This window comes from Excalfactoria chinensis, chromosome 5 (genome assembly GCF_039878825.1).
Source record: "Excalfactoria chinensis isolate bCotChi1 chromosome 5, bCotChi1.hap2, whole genome shotgun sequence".
In the NCBI taxonomy this organism is placed as follows: Eukaryota; Metazoa; Chordata; class Aves; order Galliformes; family Phasianidae; genus Excalfactoria; species Excalfactoria chinensis.
In genome coordinates, this window is record NC_092829.1 from 31,633,424 (window position 1) to 31,657,080 (window position 23,657).

At 41.9% G+C, this 23,657-nt stretch overlaps 1 protein-coding gene across 6 annotated transcripts in view; it reads right to left on the reverse strand.

Annotated features, from left to right (window-relative positions):
• Window positions 1–23,657, reverse strand: part of DPF3 (double PHD fingers 3) — a 166,817-nt gene that overhangs the window by 103,545 nt on the left and 39,615 nt on the right. Inside the window, exon 1 of one of the 6 annotated variants that reach the window (XM_072337812.1) lies at window positions 22,689–22,707. The exons of the other annotated variants lie outside the window; for them this stretch is intronic. The gene's annotated coding sequence lies outside the window, so the exon portion shown is untranslated. Of the gene's footprint in view, window positions 1–22,688; window positions 22,708–23,657 lie in introns of those variants that run through there. 6 annotated transcript variants of the gene reach the window in all.

Here is a 23,657-nt window from a genome sequence, read left to right on the forward strand (position 1 = left end):
CAATGGCAGAGGTGACACTGCTGGGATACATGCAAGATCTGCATTTACATTTCAGCCCCAGGACACTGAAATTACCCGCTTCTCACTGACTAATAAAGATGTCCTGATTGGAAAAGAACAACTTATGCTGTTAAAATCTTCTGCAAAGCTGTATGTAAGCAACCCATTTTCAAGAGGGGTCTTTCTCCAGTACGAGATAGGGACACTATTTTGGTGGGAAAGGGTGATACCAGAACTAAACAGCTGGCTTGGAGCAGTAGAAGCGCAGTGGAAGTGAAGCAAACACTCAAAGGCTCTTGAAGCACCAGCAGCACTTGGATGCTGGCACAGGGATGTGTGGCTGAAGCAGACCTACGCAGCTTAGCAGGCTGTCTCTAGCAAAGGAGACACAATAGAATGGAGGAGCAGCCACTGAGATTTTCATTAGGTCACTGTCCTTTTAAATTTTAAGAAACACAGGTTTTCTAACAAGATCTGGGAAGCATGGTGGGAAACAAACAATACAGTGCTGTGTCAGAAGATAACCCAGACTCTCCTTCCAGAGACATTCATGAGTTAGCCTGGAAACAAAGCACAAGCACAGTCCTAGACCTCCTCACAAAGAGAAGCAGGGACAAGGGAGTCATGTAGACAGTACCCAGTCTACCAGCTGCCACTGACACAGCAGACCATGAGGTACCACTGACCAACCACACGTCCTGGCAAGTGCTGCTGAGGCCTGCACGTGACCCTTCCAACAGATCCCACAAGGCTGCTGTCAGGCCACCGCTGCTCTCCATAAGCCTTGAAATGAAGAATGCCAGAGGGTTCAATTATTCCAACACTTCTATTTAATACCTACACAAAACCTCCAGAGAATAAGTAAAAGTCATATGGGCAGCAACATAAGCCATATTATGTTGATGACACGCAGTTTTATGTATCCTTTTTCCCCCTAATTCACTCGGCACTGTCCCAAAACCTCCCAGTGCTGAGAACAAGGGTGTTGTGACTGGCACAGGTAGAAGCCGTAACAGAGTGAGCAGCAAGGATGGCTGGAAGTGGTAAATATTGCAAAACTGTGAGCTAATAACACTTACTATTCAAAGACAGACTAATGTGGACAATCTAATAGACTTGATCATCAAAAGGACCTTCTTTTCTCTCTCTCTCTCCCATCTGCATAATTCTGTTTCCAGGTGGTGGTCTGGCTATGCTCACATTTTCACATCCAGGCTAGGCTACTATGATTTGCTGCCTTTAACCAGATGAGCAACAGAGGCAGCTAGTTGCAAAAGCGTGGTGCCTACTTAATCATTAAGCAAGCCTAAGAGATCAGTACTCCCCAGCCTGCATTTCATCCATTTTCCTAATTTATTCAAGAAATAATGGCTTTTTGTTTGTTCTGTTTTTGTTGTTTTTGCAAAGTGTGCAGTGGGCTAAACTCAAGCCATTTGAAAAGCTGCTGCTTCTTTCTGGACCTGCAACAGCATATACAAATGGAAGTCTGTGCTTGGCAGAGCACAGAATCCACCAGTCTCCTGCAGTGCCTTCAGACAGCACAAGTTTACAGCCTGGAGCATCTTCCCTGAAGAAAGAATTGTGCTCTCTGCTCATGCTCACATTATGTTGCGAGATGGTAAAAAAACCATCTAAAGAAAGAAGAAAATATGGCATATACAAGGTACCAGACCATTATTAAATATTAAACAGCACTGGCTGGGACCAACCTCACATACACTGTGAATCAATGATTCTGTATTTTCTAGTATTTAGGCAGCACCTAAATGCTACGATCACATACACCTCGCAGTTTCAGAGATGTAGGATAACAAGATCCAGCAGAAGAACAGAATGACCTGAATGATGTTAGGTGAAGCATAAGAGATTGTTCAAAATTCTATAACGAACTCCAAGAGCAAGGCAGAAAATACAGGAATGTGTGGATTCCATTTTCTCACAGTGGTCAGTGGACACTGTCACTAAACAAAATTCTCTAATGATGTAAGAGGTGTGAATGTGAGCTAAGGCAAAACAGGATTTCCAGATGGGACATAGAATGATTCAGACTTCCCAGGCCTTCATATTTTAATGTAAATTTGACCGTTTTATAAAGACCAACATACATGTATCCCTGCCTATCCTAAACTCTCCAAGAGCCAGAGCTCATGCATCTGTTTCATTCCTATACGTATCAGACAATTGCACCTGATGCTCATAAAGAAGCCTGTACAACTTTCCCAAGCACATGGTCAGAGAAAAAAAACAACAGTACTAGCAGAATTGTTTAAGTAGCAGATTAAAAAAAAAACAAACACAAATTAGACCAAAAAGCAGGACACAGACTCAAGCTGCTCTACAGACAAACACACGTTAAGATCTGTAAGGACAGTTAATGGCTTTCTATGAGAGAACTGAAAGCCAGGTGAAAACAGAAAAGCTGTCAAGCAATTGTTCAAAAAGACTGTGCCAGGTGCACAGACTACATGGTGCAAGAGATCAGGAACCATCAGACAATCAACCACACATTCCTGAATTAGCACTGGCACAGCCCAGTCATTACATGAGTTAAAGAGATGCCCTGAGCTGCAAGTCTAGGTTCAATCCTTGATCAATGAAAAAACAAAGTGAGATTTTGCAGCATTCTCCTCCAAGCACCTTGCAGCAGTCCATTGCTGAGATGTAGAAGGAAAAGGAATCCTTTTTGTCTGGTATTTATCAGCAGACTTCCTCCTGGTGGGGCAGAAATCCCTAGTGGCAAGTTATGGCCAGAATCTACTGACTTCTCACTTCTTGAATCATGGGGTGAAGCAGAATCTCAACAGAGAACCTGGCCTCACTGTGTGAGCTGAATTCACTACTCTGAAAACAGTCTCAGACTGTAACTTAATCCAGTGTGAAACTACAGATATCTCATGCAAAAGAATAAATAAATAAATAAAAATCTGTTACTGAATTAAAATGAATTAAAAGGCAGAGCTCACAGCTTAGGTGAAAATGATCTGATTTACCCCATCCTCACAGTATCATGGAAGTACAACATTTCCATTTAAAGAAAAAGAAACATCAGTACAAGCTAACACTGTCAAGAGGAGCATGGTACATCAGAGGACTTCACTCACAACAGCCTGCAGGCCAAATCTGGCTTTAGAGTCATGGGCTGCTGCCATCTCTGTTCAGGGAGAAGAATCAGAGCTGGAGGTGTTTGTTTTCTCCTGAAGCTGCACACAGCCCCACACAAGGTTTATGGCAATTCTGCTCTCTGGGACAAAAAGACTGGATCATTATGCCCAATATTTAACATGCACTGTTATTGACTAGATGCAACAGGTACAGTACAAGAAAAAGTGTGCTCAGGTTACTCATTTCAGAAGATAAATTCCTCAGCCCTATTCAAATATACAGGGCTGTGAATGGCTTCACTATGTTTCTTGTTGTAATTTTGTCCACTTGTCCTCATAGTTTTCTTCCATTTTTATGGAGTTATAATAGCAGCAGCTTCCATGTCATATGGCAAACCATCTAAGGTATTTCCAGAGTCAGACATTGCATACAACCTCTATTAGACTCAGCAGAGTGACCAATTAGGTTAATCTCAGAGGCAGATTCCTTGGGGGTATCTCAGAGCATCTATTCTTTCTCGGGCCAGGGTTTCTGTTTTAAAGAGATGCAGCATCATCCAATTAAAATAACAGCAGGTGAGAATGGTAATAACCTAGACCTCTTTCTGTATCTGAGGACTGTAGTCAGAATTCAGCTTGGTCCCAGCCTTCCCCCAAAAGGTCAAAAATTCTCTCCAATTACTAAAAGAATGAACTGATAAAAACTAAAGCAGTGGCGTGTGTGTGTATATATATATATACATATTATACATATATTATACATGTATAATATATATATGTGTATTAAAGATCTTATGCTGCTGGCATTTGGGCTCACCAGACATCTGTTTAGCTTTGTGAATTCATGGTTGGTCTTAGGGCCCAACAAAGTCCAAGACAAAGCCCATTCATTCAGATCTCCATTGTGATTTCCCACACTTGGTCTATCCTTTGCATTCCTACATCTAGTAGAAAGACAAATTAGTAAAGCCCACTATCTATTGCTTGGCCTGTTTCCTGAGAGCCAGGAAGTGAGTGTTCTGCAAATGACTATGCATTGAATCCCTTGGCAGCTTTAATGGCTCACCTGCAGAACAGGGTAACGCCCAACACTTACCTCCCTAATAAATCCTTCAGATTGCTTTAGGCACTATCTGTACTAAAGGATTCTCAGGCCATGAAGAGGCATCCTCTTCTGGTTCTAGCTGTGCTGGATAAAAACAATGCCCCTTCCCACCTACCCTGCTGCTTTTTACTGCACATCTACAGCTTACTACTCCTGCACTTTCTGCCAGTAGCAATAATTGTGCAAGTGTTCCCTGATCCACTTCAGCATGGCCACTCAGTTTCTGAGTGAACCTGGCAATGTCTGGGGATGCAGAGAGCAAGCTCCCACAGCCCCAGTTGGCACCAGAGGAAGTCTGCAGCAGTACAACCAGCTGGGTAAGCAACACGTTTGTTCACAGTGGGAAGAAGCCCATTGAACTAGCTAGAGCTACATCACGCAGACAGCAAAGCCCTCCAGGGAGACACAGCATATATAAAATGGAAGTTTTTCCATACCATCACAATTACATCATCTGCCCAAGTGACATCAGCTAAGATGACAACAGCATTTCTCTTCATGCATCTCCTTTCATGAAGTCATGTGTCTTCATCAGGCATCCACGGGCAGAGATGTCAGGAAAGAGCAGGAAGGTCTGTATTTCTAGCTGCACACTCGTAACTGTCAATTCTCTGAAGTAAGGTGCTGCTCTGAAGGACCTTTGTCAGCACTCCTGGAAGTTTCCAGGCTGGGATTTCCCTCACATTTTGCACAGCTATCTAGTACACAAATGACAGGCACAAGCAAACTTCCCTACCATCAAAAAGAAAAACAAACCAACCTGAAATTACATTCACTTTTTTAGCTACTTTTTGTTTTTAATCTTTTGGCTAGAAACAACTAGTGAGCTAATTCTTCTGTGGGAACCTTATATCTCCCTGTTGCAAAGGAAATCCTGATATGGGAAACAAACCATATTACTCAGGTGAAAATGATCACTTACGTAGAAAGGAGACAGAGACTTATACAGAACCAGAATAAAATCACATAATTATTAGGGTCTACTTTGTCTTGGAAAAAAAAATCTTAGAAAAAGTCAAGATTTTAAAAAATAATGTTAATATACTGGAGTGGGCAGCACTTTCAGTTCCTCAATCACCATACGTACAACAAATAGAACACAAATAGAACAAAATACAAAAATCTACTCTATCCAGTTAATAACCATTCATCACCTTAAAAATGCTTACAATAGAAAATCATATCGTCTGTTCATAGATAATTAAGGTTATGTTTCTTTAAGTTATTATTTCTCTTGAATTCATAGGAACAATCATTCTCTTACTTGTATAAACATACTGCAGGGATGCACTTAACTCAGGTAATATAGTGTAATTCACAAGAGAACTGTAAATTATATTTTCATTTCTCACCTCCTTCCCCAGTTCTACCTGCAAATGGAAGCAGGGCAGATTACAGGAATTCCTCTGCTAAGATAGAAGAGAAGGAACAGATGTGTTGAGTCCTCCAGCACATCATCCAACAGTTCCCTCAGCAAAAAGAATCATAGAATTGCTCAGGTTGGAAAAGACCTTAAAGATCACCATGTCCAGCCACAACCTATTCAGAGCATACTTCACCTAACTGAAAGGTCTAGGCACAAGATCTTCTGTGCTTTGAGCAAATTCCCACGGAAGCAGAAAGAAGTCACTACGAAAAGACATGTTGTTTTAACATATTCCACATGCTGGTGTCCTCATTTGTGCGGATACTTACATAGCAACTAAAAGCAACTGCCCGATATAAAAAAAAAAATAAAAAATTAAAAAAAAAAGCACTCACCACAATAAGCTTTCAGAAATTCAAGTATGTGATAGATGTTCCCCTATACGTTGACTTTCCTTGCCTAGTAGCTTCAATCTTCTTAAGACACCATTTGTTTAATGCATATCCCAGTCACGCTGGGGCAAGAGATCTCCATGTGTATTCTAAGACTCACCCTGCATCTGGTCCCAGTTCAAGCACTGGATCCCAATTCAGCAAAGCACTCCATTGAATGCGCAGGTCCACTTCAATTCAAAGTCCAGCAGATACTCAAATGCCTTGCTGAACAGACATGACAGCTGAGCAGACAGCACATGCATCACTGCACTCTTAGGATGAGGTCTTACAAGCATGTGGGCAAGCAAGTTCAGGTCAGTTTGCAGTGTCTTCCTATCTGGAACTAGCCAGAGCCACTGCTTTACTTTCATTTTCCCACTGGGATGTAATGCACTGGGATAGTTAAAGCTGTAGGTCACAGAAGTGTAATCGAGGCATCATGAAACAGTCATTAATCAATCAACCAGTAGAAATACAAACTGGGTAGATATCATTATCTCTGCATTACAGATGAGATGCAGCCAATTTGCAAAACAAAGCCATAGGAAAACAGAAAGTCCTTTACTTATTTCCCAGTGTTGTGCCACCTTTTCTTCTGCAATTTGTTTTTTTCCCACGCTAAAAGATTTCCTTCACCAACTGCAATCCAACCATCTTCTTCATTCAGAGGCAAAGCTGATTCTACATCAGCACTGAATGCTAACTGATGCTCTGCTACACCAAAAGCTGGAAAAGACAGCTCACAAAAGCAGACTTTCTTTTTTCCAGACTTGATGTAAAACTTACCTGAACACAGCAGTGGCAATGACAGTCAAAGACAATGACTGAACAAGAATTTGGACATGGAAATAAACTGGACCAGGACCAGACTGACAAGTCGCTAAGGGAAAGAATTGAGGGAGTCAGCTGTCAGAGCAAGGAGAGGTTACAGAAAAAAAACAAGACACAGAGGTTAGCCCATTGCCCTGGAGTAATGGCTAGCCTTTAACACACGGCCTCTGCTCCTGTCAGTATTTCTTCTTGGACAGGTTATCTCAGGAATTTACGCTTTTCAATAATTACCTTTCAGAGGCCTCTCAATTATCTTATGGGAGGAATCTACCAGTAACCTGACCTGCATTGCTCATGCAATCATCATCCACCTCCTCTAGCCTTTCATCCCATCTCTCAAAGTAGAAGAAAGAGGTTTTTCCTATACTTTTAGTATTGCATCAGCAAGGGCTGGTGAAGTTGATAGGAATAAAGGAGTTTTAATGCTCAATGCTCCACAGACATTTATGAGCTTGTGAGCAAAAGCAGTACAATATTAGAGCAAGTTAAAATACCTCCTGTAGTAGCACTGTGTTATCCAGAGATGAAGGATAAACGTAGGTCTTGCACCATCATGAGAAGCATTATTATCTGCAAGCCACTATTTGTTTTAATAAACTTTTGGAATTTGCAGGGCTCTCTAAGTTCTTTCCTGTTACTCTCCCAAACTATCTTTCTTCCACTATATGATTTGCTTTTCTTCCCAAAGTACCAGTGCCAAAGAGAAGCTTTTACTTCTGGCACTCACTCCAGAGCCATTTGAGATGAACTAAAGTATGGGTTATTACACTCGGTAGGTTATCACACTCCCATTCATGCTGAGATCAGGGCCCTCTTATGTTAGATTTTCTGTAAGGGATTCCATTACATCCTGTACAAGCTGACTGGCGCTTAGTTATTCCCAGCACCATAGCTAGGACAGGGAGAAAATCTCTTGTTTTCTCTGTTCTGGACATAATGAGACATCTCTTCAGCCAGTCAGTAATCACAAAGAAACACTTCATCACAAAGTTCAGACAGAACATCAGGCCTGATACAAGGGAAAAAAAAGCCATATATCTTCCTATGTGGGACCCTGTCATCAACTCAGGAACAGACAGTCAGAGCACGTGGACAATCAAATCCCTGTTGCAACATGGATTTGCCTTGAAAGGGCTTTCAGCCACTTCTAACAGGTATCCAGAGGAATCCCTTTTCCTACACTAGCAGCAGAACTAACTTTGCCCTGGGAAAATGTCTGTGCCTCACTCTGGCTGCACTAGCCAAAAGGAGCCACATATTGCTTTCAGTCCGAAGAGAACTTTGGGCCAACGCACACAACCTAACTGGCATTCCCACATTCTCATCTGAAACAGGACTCTACCACAAGAAAGAGTCTGATACAGGGAGAGCATAACAGAGGAGGGCAAGAGAAAGCTGTTCTTCCTTCATTAAACTTCAATAGGTGCCTAGGTCCAGAAATGTTGTACTGTAGGTTTGGATTTATGTTCTCCAATTAACACATTTCACAGTATAAAGTATTCTTTCTGTTTTGAAGGGGGAAAAAGAGGAGAAAAAAAATCCATTCCAGGCATTTGGCACAGCAAACTTCCCCAGCTATCCTCTGGGAAGAAAAAGGAAGGGAAAAAAAAGACTTGTCACCACACAACTTAAAAAGACCCATTTTGTTGGCTCCGCTCTGTCTCGGGGGTAGATCCAAGATATGCTTCCCACCCCTCAGGCCTGTGGCCTACAGCACTTGGCATTCACTAGGAGAAGGAAAACAGCTTCACAGCAATGGAAGAGGAAGAGAAGAGCCCATCCATTGGCAGGAGTTGAGAAGGGAAGAAAGAGGAAAGATCTGCAAGAAGGTCACAATATATGGCGGGTATGAAAGTCTCCCATTTCTGAGGTCTCAGATACATCCTCGTGGTGCATACAGCAGTCAGGTGAGTCTCTCCTCTACCCTTATCTGGGGGCTCTCAGTTACGGCTAGCTGAAGAGCTGCTGACTGACAGCCACATTGCTGGCTCTACCACATGCATAACCACCATTTCCTTTTTCTCCAAATGCACACTCCTTAAGAGAACCAGAAGCCATATGCATTGAATACTTTAAAATCTCTTCATCTTCCATGAGAATTATGAAAGAAAAGCCCTTCAGAGATGCTTTGTTCAGAGGAGTTTCTGTGTAACATACACAAGACCATTGCATGCTGAATTGTTCTCTGCATAAAGAGAATTATGAGAAAACACTGTGTGATCCATTGAAACACAGGACACTTTCCCAGAAGTCAGAAAAAAATCTTATGTATTGCATAGTTCAGCAATGCTCTACTTGAGCTCCTTAAAACACCACATGTGGATTCTGGAGGAATCCGTATGCTTAATCAGAGCCTCATTTCTCAGCTTACAAAAAGGCTTAGCCATTATTTCAGAGCACACAGGAGCAGTTCTTTACTCTTTGACTCAGCAAAAGAGAGAGAAGAAGACAGACGGGAAGATGAGAAGCAACTTATTTTACCAGTGGTCAGAGTGGGTTAGGAAGAAAATACAATTGCAGAGTTCTACACAGCAATCATCCTCATGCTACAACAATGATGAAGCAACAAAGCACATCACAGCACAGTAGCAGGTTACCACACCTGAGTGATTATATCACTTCCTCTGAGTCCATTCCAGAACCAAACTCTTCAGGTTCCACTGTCACTAATCTATAGTGACATCTGTATGTAGATGGATTGTATGTACTTACAAGTGAATCACTGCTACATAGAAACTCTTGTTCATAAAGCTGCAGCGCATGACTTGAAACTGAGCTTTTTACTATGGAGGAGCTACAGAAATATTCATTTTTTAAGTACAGAGTGTGCCTGCTGTTTGTATGACATTTGCACGGCCAGAGACAATCACTTACAGGGCATTTCTGTTGTAGGGGCAATGAAGAGCTGGAAAACCCCTTGCCTTGCTTTTCGTGTGATTTCTTGCCAAAAAGTAGTTCAAGGGAAAACATATAATACACTTACATGATAGTATAGAAGGCTGCTCCAAAAGTAATGCCTCATATTTGATTATGTTGGCCCATGACATCAGATGCAGACAGTGGTGACACGCAGCATAGGCTGAACCTTCCTGCCAATATTCCATTACACTTTGTTGCCATGCAACAGACAACAGTAGAGGAGCAAACTGAACAAATGGCATCTGACATGGAGGTACGTATGAAGCAAAGGTGTGGCAATGAATTTCTTCATGCAGAAAAAAAATGGCACCCACTGACACATTAATTGACATTTGCTGAACTTTTATGGAGATCAAACAATGGATATGAGCAGAGTGAGGTAGTGTGTGGTGCATTTCAGCAATGGCAAGAGCAACATGAAAGACAAGCCACATTCCAGTTGGCCGTGCACAGCTGCCACAACATGACATGAAGAACATCTTGACCAATTAATCTATGCAAATTTGCTAATGGTGGTGTCTGTTGAAAAGCAGTATTTTGTACCTCTATCAAACAGCATAATTTTGCTCTTTGTATCTTTTGAAGTTTTCATAGAAAAAAATAGGAGTAATTACTTCTGGAATGACCTACACATGGCACTCACTTGTACTCTTTCTCCTAGTCTAACAAGACAAAAGTTTGAGGGAAGGAGGAGAAATGTATTAAGTAAAGGAAAAAGAACCTTCAGTATGAAGCCAGCTGATAAACAGCTGGCATTTATGTCCTCAATCAGTATCATCTTGGATAAAATAGTGAGAGTAGGCATGGTTATAATTTACTGTAAGTTGACATGTTTCCAAGGTTGTTTTTAATATCCAAAATCTGACACTGCTCAGAACATTTGCAGTACATGCTTTTGGCTTGTATGTTGTTTTTGTTTTTGTTTTTAAACTACCTGCATAAAAGAGAAAACTCTGATAAAATACTGGAGAACAGTCCTAGAACTTGCAGTTCTTCAGAAGGAAGATTCAGTTCTAACAATATCCACATTTTTAGAGAGCTATTAGTGTTCTGAAAACAACAAAATAACTACAGAGCTTTGTTTCCACACAGTTTCTTTCAGGGTTACATGTTACAGACACACCTGAAATACATGTTTATATTAAGTCCTGAAGGACCAAACTGGCTACTATAGTAATCTTTCCATGTGTTTACGACTGTCAATATGCTTGAGGACAACATCATCACAGGAAAAAAAAAATAGCATAAGCAGAAAAAGTACAACCTGACTTTCCTAAAATGCTACAGTGTTTTTGATACTGCAGTTCAGTAGTGCAGTGACAGGTAAATTAAGCCAAATTATGTTTTAAATGTAGTTTGGATTTAAGGCCTGAGCATGAAACTTCAGAAACATGAAGATCACATATTTTCTTGGCATTTAAGTTTGAATGCACTGAGCACTCCATGCTAATTTCCACTAGTGTTCTGCACTCTGGCTCAGGAAAAAGACTGCTTGAGGTAGAAGCAGAATGAAGCCATAGCCTCAGTGTAAGAATTTGCCTAAACATTGAGGGATTTGTTTAAAACCTGATGGGTTGAAAAGACAGGTGCCAATCCAAATCAGTCCAATGCTGCTGTTAATAGCAGCGCCCAGTGAACAAAACAGCAGTACCACTGGGAATGAGAAATTTGAATACAGGAAGAAAGATGGCAAGCAAAGAGTATAAAGGGAGTGGTAAATGGAACAGCATGTAGCAGGGACTGTGTGACTTTGAACACCATAGAACTGGAAATGACAAACTGAAAGACCCAGCAGCCCCAGGAAGCAACGTAAAAAAGATTAATCACACAGAGATCCACAAAAACATGAGCGCAAACTTTCAATATTCTAAAACTCAATAAATACAATAGTAAGAGCTACAATAACAAAGGATCGGAAATCTCAGGTATTGTAACCTTCTGAGAGAGAAAAAAGAAGGTCAAGGACCTTACCAGTGTTCTAGGGCATGCACAACTTGGAAGGATTTGTGAGATGGGATGAGTCACCACCTGGGACATCCATGCTACAGAGAAATGCAAGGAAAGAGTCCAGAAAGGAAGCTGACCAGTATCCCCAGGGATGTGAACTCCTCTTATTTTATTTTTTTTTTTACTCCAAATCACTGTATATATGAGATGACTGGGTCTCAATAATGTATTAAAAAAAGGCCCACATAAATGCTAGAACTGAAACACCAGAAGACAGAAAATTCAGGTCAGGTGTGACTCCACAACTTCCTAGATCCTGGAGTTTCATAACTTAGCATTTGACTTAATCCTTTACAAATGGGTCCCAACTTAGACTTGAGATTCAGGTACATCTCCTATTTTAACTAAGAAAACAAGCAAGGTGATGAAGTTCAAGTTCAAGAAGCTTAATGCTGGATTTATTGTGGAGAAGTCTTTTATCCTACTATTCCCATCTTTCTTCCCATATTCCACCCGCACCTGGCATCGCAGTTTTACAAATGCCTACTATATTTCCTAACCAAACCACTTAAACAATTTTGAGTTAAGTCATGTTTCTGAACTGATAGATTACATCCAATCCTTATCAACCAGTAGAGCCAGAAACTACTGTTAACAAAATGAAATTTTCATGTAGTTCCTGGGGCTGGACTTGGAAAGAAAGCAACACATTTTGAAAACATTAACAAAACCACTATAAAACATGTACAGAACAAATTTGGAATGATACCAGTGTACTAGTCCCTAACACAGATCTCATCAAAACCTGGCAATTTGAGCTCAGTGCATCCTTCCCATTAAGTCAGGCCTCCTTTAATCAAACAAACTCTAAATGCAGCCTGTTTGTCTTTTGCAAAGAAAGTGATCTTCTAGAATAGGGCTGACTCTGTTCCTGGATTCTTCAGAGTACTTTTGTCCTCCATCAGTGCAAGAGGAGAATCAGGACACTTTGTATTGTTCTTCCTATAGCTCTGTAACAGCAGAAGGCATTTTAGAGGGACTGACAAGACTTTAAAGGGAACGTATCGAAGGAGACAGTTTAGACTACTAAAATTAAAGTAATTAATCAATCCAAAGGTGATTCTCATCATTTAGTCTATTTGTTAAGTGCTTTCCTTCTTGGGTTTTGCTATGAAATTTAACAGTTTGCAATCTGTTGCAGTCCCTGGAGCTTGATTCTGCCTTCAATAAACCAAAAAACAAACTATCAGCAGAGACTGATGCAGCACTGGGAACCCCTCCTGCCCCTACTTTTATTCAAACAGTATGCTGATTAAATGGAAGTGTCAGGATACAACAGAAGTCGCATCCCAGCACACCATCAATTACTTCCTCCATAGCTAGAGTCAAGATTTGGAAACAAAAATGGCTGACCTATTTGAACAAAAATGGCTACTAAACTTAAAAGAAAAACACATTTGATTTGTTTTCTCCCTTTCTTGAAATCTCTAAGGGAGAGGGTCTGAAAATGAGTTGCTCTTCACTGTAAACCTAGATTTTCCCAGTTCCACCCCACTGAAAACCACAGGACTAAAACAAGGATGGACCTTGTCCTACCTTTCTGCTACAGACAGCATTTTACTGTCACTAAGGGAATAAAATAATCATAAGAGCATAATGATAGCATGTGCTTTGTTAGCCACTGTTCTTCACGTGGGGCAATCAGTGGCAATTCTCAGATTTAATCTCTCTCCTTCCCTAGCCATGCAGTTGATTACCTCTCTCATTCCCAGTTAAAAATCTTTGATCAGAGTAAGGCACATAAAGGAGCCTCTGACCCCAGCTAAGGGAACAACAAGAGATGACATTTGGCTCTTTGAGAGAGCAGTAGATAAAAAGCAAAAACGACAGCTGGAGTCAGGAGGAGCTAGTTAGTGGATTGCAGACCCAGGAGGGTGCGGGGTAGGGGCCTATAGAAGAGAAACAACAAGAGGCTGCAGCCAGGCTGCTCCCTCTTCTTCTCTAGGTGTCCTTTTTGAGCAAGTAAGAATGACTGCAGCAGATGTCAGGATCCATGGGGGAAATCACTTTTTTTTTTTTTTAAAGTTACCTAGAAAATAGAAGAAATATTAAAAGAGAAACCTAAACCAAAATCCATGCTTTGAAATGTAGTACATAGGAATGAATACAAAGGTAAGCACCAACTTGTAATGACCCGTGGTATGTAAATATGCTTAAGCCAGAGGGTTGGATTTTTCTGAGTCCTGTCCAACAGTGCCAATCATTTACAGAATTTGACTGGGTTTAACCTGCGATTTCTACTTCAAGATGCAAAGGAGAACTACAACAGGCAAGCAGAAGCATCCTTAAACTTCTTCAGCACATACCTCACATTCAGAGCTGGCTTACAAATACACCAGCACTGGGAATGTCCCCATAAAACAATCCAGGCATGTTCACACATGTACTCACACATGTACACGTGTCCCAGCATGTTGTACTTCTGCAGAAGATCTCACCCATTTCTAAAACATCAAGTCTCATTTGCCATTATTCAGGACACTAGATACATTTTTGTCCAAGGAATCTTAGGCAAAACTCACTGCCACTACTGTAATTCCCTTGAAGTCCATAGAGTTACACCAGAGAGAAAGGTTGGCTGCTTAATATTTGCAGCTTGCCAAAACATGCATCTGTGTTAGTTCTTTTGTTTTGGAGACAGTTCTACAAATTATCACTACAAAATAGATTAATTTTTGTTTTAAGAAGTTTGCATGCTATAGGAGCACAGCAGGAAGTCCACTTTCATCCACCAGTCCTTTTTTCTCCATACACATGGATGGGCACTATGCTTTTTCTGACTTGCAAATCCACATAGGTGTGCAAAGACAGAGCAGATTTTACTGGCTTCACAGAACAATCCAGTAAGGACAATGTTGGATGAACCTGCCAGACTGTTTCTCAGAACTCATGCGAAGAATTTTAGAAGGAACATTCAAATTAAAACTGTGTTTTAGCTTTGTGCATCAGGATCAAGAGGAAGCCCAAATTTTGCAGAAGAAAAGGGAAAGCCCTGACCTCTGAGCAAGCTTTTGTCCAATTTTCTAGGAGGAAAGTTGCACATACTTGAATAACACAGAACCACAGGGGTTGGAAGGAACCCCTGGAGGTTATCTAGCCCAACCCCTCTGCTAAAGCAGGTTCCCTAGGGTAGGTTGCACACATATTCAAGACCTACGTGGATGCCTATCTCCAAAGAAGGATACTCCACAGACTCTCCAGGCACTTGTTCCACTGCTCTGTCACCCCCAAAGTAAAGAAGTTCTTTGTGTTTGTATGGAACCTCCTGAGCTCCATTTTGTGCCTGTTGTCCCATAGGCTCCATTGAAAAGAGACTGGCCCCATCCACGTAACTCCTGCTCATTAGATATTTATAAGAATTGATAAGATCTCCTCTCAGTCTTTCTCTTCCCTGGGCTGAACATCACCAGGTCTCTCAGCCTTTCCTAGTAAGGGAGATGCTTCAGGCCACTCAGCACCTTCACAGTCCCTTGCTGGAATCCCTCTAGAAGTTTCATCTTTCCTGAACTAACAAGCCTAGAACTGGACACAGTACTTCAGGTATGTCCTCAGCAGGGCAGAATAGAGTGGAAGGATCATCATCCTCCACCTGCTGACTACTCCCTTTTCAATACACCCCAGGATACCATGGGTCTTTTTTGCCACAAGGGCACACTGCTGGCTCATGATCAACCTGTTGTCTACCAGGACACCCAGGTCCTTCTCTGCAGCACTTGTTCCAGCAGGTGCTTTGCAATGAAGGACTTAGGTACACAAGGTGTTCTGACTGATAGCAGAGGCTTTGTAATCCAAATTTCTGAAGTCAGTAATTTCCTCTCTCACAACAAAATGCTTTTAGAATTGCCATAGTTTGGAGGTTTCCCATTTCATCATTGTGGTAAAGCCACATTCAAAGAGGAGGAAGTTGTGTGAAGTCCTGAAAAGAAAGAAATGCCTCACCATCATTCTCTTTTGGTGGACTAGTCAGGAACCATCTCTCTAGACCACTCGTTTGACTCAAAGGCAAAAAGCACTTTTCAGTAAAATAAACAGCAGTTAATCAAGATGAACCTATTTGCTTGTACAGTCTCATTGGCTAAAACACAGCCCCAGCCCTGAATATTATTTATCTTGGAGGCGGCAACAATAGAAACTGAGCAACTGATTACACAGCTTCTCAACCAATTATGATCCAACATTTATCTTCTGGGTACAACAGTGGAGATTTAACTAGCTCTCTTCAGCCTTTCTTTTGTATTTTTCAAGCACCCAATGATACATTCTACATCCTGCCCACCAAATTAAAAAAAAAAAAAAAAAAAAAAAAAAAAAAAAAGAAAAGAAAAAAAGAAAAAAAGAAAAAAGCCCCAGCACCAAGAACACTTTACAATACTCAACAGCAGTCTCCCACACCTGCACCTGGAGGGCAAAGACAAACGCTGTTAGAGAAAAAACGTGTGAGCACTCAGAGGCAGGGACTTTGTTGGTACTTGTTTGTGCAGTGCCTTGTGCAGCAGGGCTCAAATGCAGAATGGAGGCTCTGGACTCAGCAAGAGATTTTTCCTCTTTCTGAATCTAGGAAAAATCATGCAAGACAATATAAGACACTCAGCTGATAAGGCTTTGGAAAGAATAATCTGTCTGCTTTCTCTGTAAATACTGATAGCTCATTACTTCAGCCTTCATGCTATTTTCACCTGAAAGGCAAACCTGCTATCATATGAACGAACTCAGCTAAAACTGAAAAACAGCACTGGTGTAACTGGAAAAAGAGACCAAAGCCAACCATTTAAGAAGGGAAAGTGCACAGCATTCACTACAGGAGTAGGGGTGTGGGGGGGGAATAAAAGCAAAAATGTAAAGACAAGGAAGAACACAAATTAAAGACATAGCATGGATGTAGGAGAACACACAAAGATCCCCCCCCAGCTCACCCCTGCCATCCATATGACAGTGCTGCTTTGTGAAACAGAACAATAGGTACATTATGCTAACCTATAATTATCCCGAGAAGAATGATAGCAAAGTCAAGGCATTACATGAACATTGGAATATTGGATACAATCCCACAAGAAGCAAGGAGGTGGAGGAGGAGCTTTAAAAAGAGATTGAAACATTCCCAGCACAAAACATCAAAGAGGGAATTTCATGTTCTCTTCATGTCTATATGGATTTTCCTTATCCTTGATTTGATTATTTAAACACAATTCCCCTTTTCATGCATTTCTTGGTTTTATGCTTTAATTGGTTCCAGCACTGTAACATCCTCTTTGACAGCATGGTGGATGTGATGCAAAGGAGCTCAGCCCAGAGCACTGCTGAAACAGGAGAAACAGGAAAGGTGAATGGAGACACAGCCCCAGCACTGGACAAAGGACAGTAAAGGGCTGGCAATTCAGTGAACGTATAATCAAGTGTTCCCAAGCACACGCAGGCAGTCAATACCTGCAGCCTCATTCCAATCAGATAGCAGGTAGTGAAACACAGGAAGCAGTGAGGCACAACTCTACACCTGCTTAAAACATGCTGCTTGCATTTGTAGCATTATGCAACGTCAGGGGAATGCTGGAAGGAAGACTCAGAACTGGGGGTTTTTACTTGTTCTGTTTGTTTTTAAGAGATTCTAGGTTGCATTAGACACTTTGCACTCATCCTAAAAGTAACAAAAAGCCTATAAATCCACAAAATCTGAAAGTTCCTCCTTGATTCTTTTTCCAAGTGTAGGTAACTATGACAACCCAGTGTAAGCAACTGTGCCTCATCATCCACAGACTGCCCAGTAGGAGGCACGCAGACAGGCAGATGAACAGAAAAACACCTTTTCATGCGCTCACCTAGGTGGACTCTGCTCCTACCCATAGAAAAGATTCCCTTCAGAGAGCATGCCCACCCACTCCAGTACATTGTGTTTCCAGGTGATTGGCAAAGATTAAAAAAAAAAACTAGCAAAATAATGATGAGCCACTGTAGGATCTTGCCATATCACCTGTGTACAGCTGTGCTCAAGGCTGCGTTCCTCACAAAGCTTCTATGCCTGTAGCTTCGTCAGACACATGACCCCTGAGCTGCAAGCTGGCTGCACCCTACAGATAGGAAATGCCAATTTGAACAGTTATTAAAGTTACTCAGGACCCAGCAGCATCAGTCTACTTCAGGCCATTTGCTCCCTAATGGCTTTGGACCTCAACAAGTACTGAAAGTCAGAAAAGAATGCAGGAGACCCCACTCTATACCAGGCAGGGCACCTCTGATCATGCAGCAGGCAGCACCTGACCCTTGTGAGGGAGCTCAAAGTGGTTGCTGAGTCCAGGTGGGTCCAGAAGCTTCTGCTATGGACAGGGGCAGGATGTTTCCTGATGAATTCATGTGTAGCGTTGATGAATGCAGGACAATGATTGGCAATGTCTTGCCTTCAAGAAGAAGGAATCTAAGCTCTTGTTGAGCTCATAAGGCATGGGGAGCTAAAAGGGACTGCTCTGCACCTAGAAAAAAGTACAATTTACTCTGCTTGAGGGAGAGAAATCACAGGCTGGAAATAGCTTGGAACTAGGCTGCTGGTTCTGAAGAAGCAGAATGCTGCCCACCAGCTCTACCTTTGCAATGGTGCAGCAGCTCTGAGCCAGCCCACTGCAAAGTCCTGCAAGGCAGCATGAAAGAGACTCTGTGCAAATCCAGCTGGTGCTCTGAGAGAAGTCCTTACAAACCAAAAGCTGTCAGCTTGGTAATTTAGGGCAGGGGGATGGAAAGGGGGGGTGAGGGAGAAGCTGAGGTACACGTTCTTTCTGTGTTTATCAGCCCTGTCTGCAGCCACAGCCAAGAAGTCAGATCCCATACTCAAGGGAAAAAAATTAAAAAAAAAAAGAAAGAAAAAAAAAAAAAAGAGATTATTAAGCATTCCCCCATTCACTGGGCTAACGGGTCCCTAGGTCCCTCTCATTTTTGGCTGCCCTGAACTAAAAGGGAAAGAAACAGAAAGGATATGGCACATTCCTGTGCTCCACCATGCCTCCTTACATCAAGGAACAAAGAGAACATCTGCAGGAGAGATAAGCAGCTGTCTGGCTCTGTTTAGCAGCATGGGGGCCTCTCTTCTTGTGCAAAGGTGTTAATTCAGACAGCAACCAAATCTTGCTTTAGTTACACCAGGTTGCTGCAGGACACTATTCACATGGGAAAAATTATTTTGGGTGTTAGGCTCCTGCAGCTGAGAGCAGAATCTGGCATGCAGGCAATTACAGAAATAAGTTACAGGAGACAGAAATTATCCAAGGCAGCCAAAACAACAGGGAATAAATACCGCTTGTTTACAGAACGCTGGATAGGGCAGCACTGATCCTTTTTGTGCTCCAGAACAGATAAACCTCAATAATAAAAACCATTTTTATTTGGATGCTATGTAATAGAAAACCTACCCTTGCCATTTCACACTTCTCTCACCACAGACACCCAGCTGATCTCATAACCCTCCTCCCTCTGCCACATCCACACACACAGCTATCCTGTCCATGCAGCAAGGCAACTCATATTTCATCTGTTCCATGGGCTTCATGAGTTTGTAACGCTGCCCACCGAGTGCTGTCAAAAAGCCACCATCTGGAAAGGATGCTGGAATGAAATCTATGCAGCTCTGCGGCCTTCTGAGCGATTACAACTATGACACTTAAACCCGCTAATGTGCTAAGCATTTTCTGGCAAAGCTGGTGAGTTACTATGGTATTCTGGGAGGGGGTGGGAGCTTTAAAAGATGTCTTCCCCGAGGAGGAGCAGAAGGAAGGAGACAAAATGTAACAAAGCAAATTCCTCAGCAGCCTGATACTGGGCAAACTCCTCAAACTTGCCGTAACAAGGAGTTATGTTTCAGAGATCCAAAAACTGCTTCTGAGGACAAAAATAAACTTGTGTGTTCCTGCCAGGTGGATGCACAGGACTGCTTTTTGTTGAATGTTTTTTTGATTTCCTAGAAGTAAAAGCTTCCCTTCTTCTTGTCCTCATTCTGGCTTTGGCCAAAAGCAGTCTGGTAGTTTTATTCTTAGGCTTTCCAGTCTTTCAGCAGAAATAACTCTGTTTCTATACATATACCTATATACACACACTTTTTTTTTTCTTTATATACATATAGATATAGATATAAATATATATGTATTATTATTAGATGAGAATCAGAGGGAAAGCTGACCCAGGAGCACTGCAGGCTCTGTATGGAAAGCCTGCAGGTCAAAGTGCTGCCCAAATTCTCAGCATTCCTACCAAGACAGGGGCCAGGCAGTTTTGGCTGAGAGCAGAGAAAGGCACAGAGATTCCAGCAGCACTGAGGCTGACACCTGGTACAGGATGTCCTGCATTTCTGCTCCCAGCTTCCTTCTCAGGGACTCCACAGTGTTTCCTCCTCAGCTATCATTCCTGCACTAACACAACTTGCTCATACAATGCCATTAGAGTAAGTGCTGTTAAGTGCTGTCAGGTTAACAAACTGGGGGTGAAAATACTAAAATAATTTTTTTTCTCAGATAAGGCCATCTTGAGAACTACTGTGAAATAGCGGTAGCAAGGTGTACTGAGTGAGAACTATGACTTAATGTTCTTTTAAGAATCAGAACATTAAAGCACTAAAAATATAGTCAAGGGAAAAAAAAACAGAAGTAAAAAAAAAATACACCAAATATTTTACACCTCTTCTACTCACCATGCATAATGCTGGAAGATGGGAACAACTCCAGAATGAAGAAGAGGGAGACACAAAAGCACAGCTCTCTCAAGTTACACCAACGTGAAGGATATTTTTTGTGAAGTAACACAACTTCATGCTTAACACTGTTGTTAGTGTCGCCTTGACCGCAGAAAGGTAAATATGCATTTGTTTTATGACTAGTAAAGAGGCACAGACAGAATCTTCCATGAGAAAGCTAGTTTATGACTGTTAGCATTATGTTCAAGAGCAGTTTTTGAACTATAAGTATATTACGATAGTAAATAACAGATAGGTAGCTTTGGAAATACAAGGAAGAAAAATGAAGAATCTGCCTTCTTTTCATTCTGCCTATGTTTTCTTCTGCCTTTGTTCTTAACTTGGCAAGTTCCAAGGGATGTAAAGGGGCCAATGAGAGAGAGAGCATTAACAGAAACAGATGTAAACAGAATTATTGCATGTGTGAACTTCTGAGGGTAAAACCTAGAGTAACCAGAAAGATGTTTCCCTGTAGCTCTACTCAGCAGACAAATGAGAGGCAAGCCTCCTCCAGCCTTCTGTGCACTTTCTTAACGTCACAGTAGTTTGACACTGTATTAAATGGGGACACCACCTCTTCATATCCCTCAGTACCACTGAGGAATTCTTCTACTATCACTGTGGTTTGTTCTTCCTCTTCTGGATGATAGATACGGCCTGAAGGGATATTCCCAAAAGATGTAATTGGGAACAATGAGGTAAGTAGAAAGCTTCATTCCTAAAGACCTTTCATGCTACACCCCACTCTTGTTCTCCTAGCTGAGAGGCTGCTAGATCTCCTCTCCTATGCACGTGCAAATGCTACCTGATATAATCTACTTATGTTAGGAGTCAAAGTGAAAGTCAGCACCCAGCAACGTACACAGCTACACCTTTGCAACCAGCTGACACCACTGAGGACAAAACACCACTTCTTTCCCCGCACACACTGTCGTTTCCCCCCCCCCCCCCCCCAAAATGCATGCAGCCCTTGTCCTAGGATCCATCATTCAGAACGTGCAGCACGAACCCCACATGACAAATCCAGGATTCCTATTCCTGAAGGGAGGACTGCATTGGGAAACTTGTGCAGCCCCAGATAAGAGTAAATGCTGCCAGTTTTCTAGGTCAGCACAGCCACCTGGTTACTATCTACAAACACTGCCTATCTCTATAAACCTCCTGAGGACTTCACTGAATCCAACCCTACAGGAGCCCCTCGAGGGAGTTATCTGCACTTGTCCTGATAGAGAAGCTAAAGACACAGGGAGGACACAAACCCTCTCCAAACGGGACCTGCTACATTTGCTCCAACACCTGCACTATTTCAATCAGCCAGACACACATTATCTTCTTCCCTGCCCACTACATGGCCACTGTGCCACAGTCATTTTAAGCTAGCAGTAGTTAGCACTGGCCTTAAAATAAATGTCCTCTGTACTTCTCTTGCTGTCGTTCCCACTGCTTTCCCCTTATGACAGCGCAAGCTCTTGCATTGTCACTCAGTGTAAAACAGCAATGTTAAAAGAAATGTTTAAAATCAGATTGGTTCTCTGGTCTGAACTATTCCATGGCTCATACAAGGAAAGGCAGCATCAGTGCTGGGACACAAGGTCAAAGACTGCAAGACTGCAGCACTGGCTTAAACACCATTACGGAACTATGCCATCAGTCAGCTAGTCTTGCACTTCCTTCACTGATTCAGTTGCTTTTTTCATATTTTGAAAGATACCAAAGCAAGGATGTTATAAGAGTTGTCTGTTGTTTCAGCATATCTTAAGGGTGTTCACTCTCACACTCAAAAGTCACAACTATGTCATTCCAGTCTCATTTTACTGTTAGCACTTTCAAAGTCACGACCATCCATGCTGCAAATTGTGATCATATGAACCCTGAAGAGGACCAGAAAGTTCTGCCAGGAACAGATCGCTCAATATCTTTATGTCTGCCATTCTAGGCTTTCCATGATGCCACAAAGTGCAACTTTCCTGCTATTTCTTCTTGCAGTGGCATTAATTTGTTCATCCCACACTTCCAGCCATACATCATTTAGTCCACACCATATAGTTTCTGTGCTTGGAATGCAAACAAGTAGTTAACATACTTTAATGCTGTGATGCTATAATATGATGGAAAGTACAGCAATAACAGCAGAGTGGCACAATGCTAGGCTACAGCAAATGAGAACAAGCCCAAATGCAGCAGCCATGGATGCAGAAACAAAATAAGAAAAACTACTTACCTCTGGAAGACCTCCAGTAGGCAGGGATCACCAGCAAAACACCCTTGCATCCACTGCCAACCCTTAAATCAGGTCTGGGAAGGGGTGGATCCTGGCTCCACCCCTTCCAGTTCTCAGGTGCATAACACACATCTGAGCTACCCTGGGTTGGCCCTATCTTCTACCAGGTGCTTAATCACTACTTCAAGCTGTGACTTAGCATTTCTGCTACAGTACTTTCACACACAAGGATAACAAAACACATGGATAGGTTCTCTCATTACAAGATTATACTTGATGCAAGTCCAAATGTAGCTCCCTGTTCACATAAATGATAATGTGAAGGTGTCCCAGTAGAAGAGCTTCCAAGCAGGAAAACGGATGGTGTTCAGTGAAACAACACAAATTCCTTCCCAACAGATATTCTGCTGCTCATTAGCCACTCTGTCAGAGAGCAGTAACTCTCGTGCATATCCCAACAAAACCTATCAGCCAAAAGGGCCTGTCTTTTCAGAAGGACAGTTCATAAGCAGCAAGCATAACTCTGTTGGTATTATTCACATCAGATACAACATTGCAGAAAATAATGAATCTTCACTCTGCTTAGAAGCAGAAATGCATCCCCTTTGACTTTTTGCCCCCTTTCTTCTCCTTTGATTTTATAGGAATCCCATTATTCTAATTCACAGCGGTGATTCAGAAAGAAACTTGTATGAACAGTGTATTCCATTAATGTGAAAGTCGGTGGACACTACCTAAGTAGAACACGACTCAAGTAAAGAACTGTGAAGGGAAATGCCTTTGTCAAATGTCTTGAGTGCCACCACAGCACAGGAGTGTCTGCTGCTTCCCTCCTGATGTCCAGCCTCCCAGCCAGAAGTCAACACCTTGCAAGCATTCCCTCACCTTTACCAATTGAAATAAACTCTAACAAAGAGAACTGCTGTTTAAATTCTTTTTTTAAAAGCTAATCTTATTTATTTTTAAGGA